Raw genomic sequence first — 3,764 nt, 5'->3', positions numbered from 1 at the left:
ACATATATATAAGCTGTTAATCGCCAATCTGGCATATATATAAGCTGTTGACCGCCAATCTGGCATATATATAAGCTGTTGCCTGCCAATCTAGCATATATATAAGCTGTTAACCACCAATCTAGCATATATATAAGCTGTTAACAGCTGATCTAGTATATATATAAGCTGATAACCACTAATATAATATATATATATAAGCTATTGACAGCCAGTCTGCTCTATATATATGTGAATAACAGCTGATCTGCTCTATATATATGTGAATAACAGCTGATCTGGTATATATATAAATGGATGACAGCCAGTCTGCTCTATATATATGTGAATAACAGCTGATCTGCTCTATATATATGTGAATAACAGCTGATCTGGTATATATATAAATGGATGACAGCCAGTCTGCTCTATATATATGTAAATAACAGCTGATCTGGTATATATATAAATGGATGACAGCCAGTCTGCTCTATATATATGTAAATAACAGCTGATCTGCTATATATATAAGTGAATGATAGCCGGTCTAATATATATATAAGTGGATGACAGCTGATCTGCTATATATATAAGTAGATGACAGCCAATTTGATATATATATAAGCTGATTATAGCTGATCTGCTATATATATAAGTGGATGACAGCTGGTTTGATATATATATAAGTGGATGACAGCCAGTTTGATATATATATAAGTGGATGACAGCTGATCTGCTATATATATAAGTAGATGACAGCCAATTTGATATATATATATAAGTAGATAACAGCTGATCTGCTATATATATAAGTAGATGACAGCCAATTTGATATATATATAAGCTGATTATAGCTGATCTGCTATATATATAAGTGGATGACAGCCGGTTTGATATATATATAAGTGGATGACAGCCAGTTTGATATATATATAAGTGGATGACAGCTGATCTGCTATATATATAAGTAGATGACAGCCAATTTGATATATATATATAAGCTGATTATAGCTGATCTGCTATATATATAAGTGGATGACAGCCAATCTAATATATATATATAAGTTAATTATAGCTGATCTAATATATATATAAACTAATTATAGTCAATTTGATATATATACAAGCTGATATTAGATAATTTAATATATATATAAGCTGATTGTAACTGATCCAATATATATACATACTGATTATAATCAATTTAATATATATATAAGCTGATGGCACCTGATCTGATATATATATAAACTAGTGATAATCAATTTAATATATCTATATATTGATAATGGCTAATTACATACTTATATAAGCTGACAAAAACTAATATACTATATATATATAAACTATTGATAGTCATTTTAATATATCTATAAGTTGATCATAGCTAACATAGTATATATATAAGCAGATAATAACTAATCTAATATATATGTAAGCTGATTATAACTCATATGCTATATATATAAGTTGATAATAGCTGATCTGATATATATATATATACTTATAACAGCTAATTCAATACATATATAGACTGATAATAGCCAATTTGCAATATATATAAATTAATAACAGTCAATCCAATATATATATAAATCAATGATTACTAATTTGCTATATATATAAACTAATAATAAATAATCTAATATATATATATAGACTGATCATAATCAAGCTGCTATATATAAAAATGAATAACAACCAATATAACTTATATATGAACTCATAACATCAGATTTACTACTTATATATATTAATAACATTTTATCTATCTCTGATATTAGTCAATAGCATTAGATCTATCACATTATATATATTCACACTTGTCAGTATCCAAGTCATATCTGATCATCTCGTTAAATACAAGTTACATACTCTAATCATATTTAATCTTTCATTTTTTATATATTCACAACTCTTTTATAATCTTTCTATATATATATATAATATAAATATATCATAAATATAATACATATTAATAAATTGAGTTGTTCATATATGTTTTTATAGATCTATATAATAAGATTTTGATTTTTATAAGAAAATTAGTAAAAAAAAATGAAAATTAATTTTTATTAATTTTGTACTTGTTTTTTACATATTTTGATACTTCTATATGATATGACTAAATTGTCTTTATATAGCAAAATTTTTTAAAAAATTATTACTTAGTAAGAATTTGAACTTTCATTAGAAGAGATATATTTAATTATTGTCGGAACGGCTTTTTGATAGTTTAAGGTTAAATGTTTTTCCATGCCAAGCTTTTACATAGTTGCTATTTATATAACCTATCTTCCCACACTAAAAATGCCAAGACTTCTCACGCTAGGTACATTCAGACTAACCAAAAAAGGAAATTGTTTGCGAAAAAAGCTATTCTTTGTCATTTTTTCCCACGAATTCAATTGTATTGTTTATGTAGATCATTTATGCGAGATTATGCATGATTATGCACATTATATAACAAGTATAGCCAAAAGTTACCAATTTTTTTCAGCAATGCAATTGTATTGTTTACATTACACGAATATGCATAATGACGTATGTTACACAAACTTTATTTTGTATATTTTTATATATGTTTAAATTCTCTTATATGTGCCTATATATAATTATGCAAGATTATGCAAGATTATGTAAGCTGAGAACAACTAATTGACACTATATATAAACTAATTATAGCTGATCTCATATATATATAAGCTAATGATAGTTGATCTAGTATAAATATAAGCTGTTGACTACCAATCTGGCATATATATAAGCTGTTGACTACCAATCTGGCATATATATAAGCTGTTGATTGCCAATCTGGTATATATATAAGCTGTTGACTACCAATCTGGCATATATATAAGCTGTTGATCGCCAATCTGGTATATATATAAGCTGTTAATCGCCAATCTGGCATATATATAAGCTGTTGACCGCCAATCTGACATATATATAAGCTGTTAATCGCCAATCTGGCATATATATAAGCTGTTGACCGCCAATCTGGCATATATATAAGCTGTTGCCTGCCAATCTAGCATATATATAAGCTGTTAACCACCAATCTAGCATATATATAAGCTGTTAACAGCTGATCTAGTATATATATAAGCTGATAACCACTAATATAATATATATATATAAGCTATTGACAGCCAGTCTGCTCTATATATATGTGAATAACAGCTGATCTGCTCTATATATATGTGAATAACAGCTGATCTGGTATATATATAAATGGATGACAGCCAGTCTGCTCTATATATATGTGAATAACAGCTGATCTGCTCTATATATATGTGAATAACAGCTGATCTGGTATATATATAAATGGATGACAGCCAGTCTGCTCTATATATATGTAAATAACAGCTGATCTGGTATATATATAAATGGATGACAGCCAGTCTGCTCTATATATATGTAAATAACAGCTGATCTGCTATATATATAAGTGAATGATAGCCGGTCTAATATATATATAAGTGGATGACAGCTGATCTGCTATATATATAAGTAGATGACAGCCAATTTGATATATATATAAGCTGATTATAGCTGATCTGCTATATATATAAGTGGATGACAGCTGGTTTGATATATATATAAGTGGATGACAGCCAGTTTGATATATATATAAGTGGATGACAGCTGATCTGCTATATATATAAGTAGATGACAGCCAATTTGATATATATATATAAGTAGATAACAGCTGATCTGCTATATATATAAGTAGATGACAGCCAATTTGATATATATATAAGCTGATTATAGCTGATCTGCAT

Source organism: Phycomyces blakesleeanus (assembly GCF_001638985.1).
Source record: "Phycomyces blakesleeanus NRRL 1555(-) unplaced genomic scaffold PHYBLscaffold_28, whole genome shotgun sequence".
NCBI lineage: Eukaryota > Fungi > Mucoromycota > Mucoromycetes > Mucorales > Phycomycetaceae > Phycomyces > Phycomyces blakesleeanus.
Note: the sequence above shows the minus strand (reverse complement) of the source record.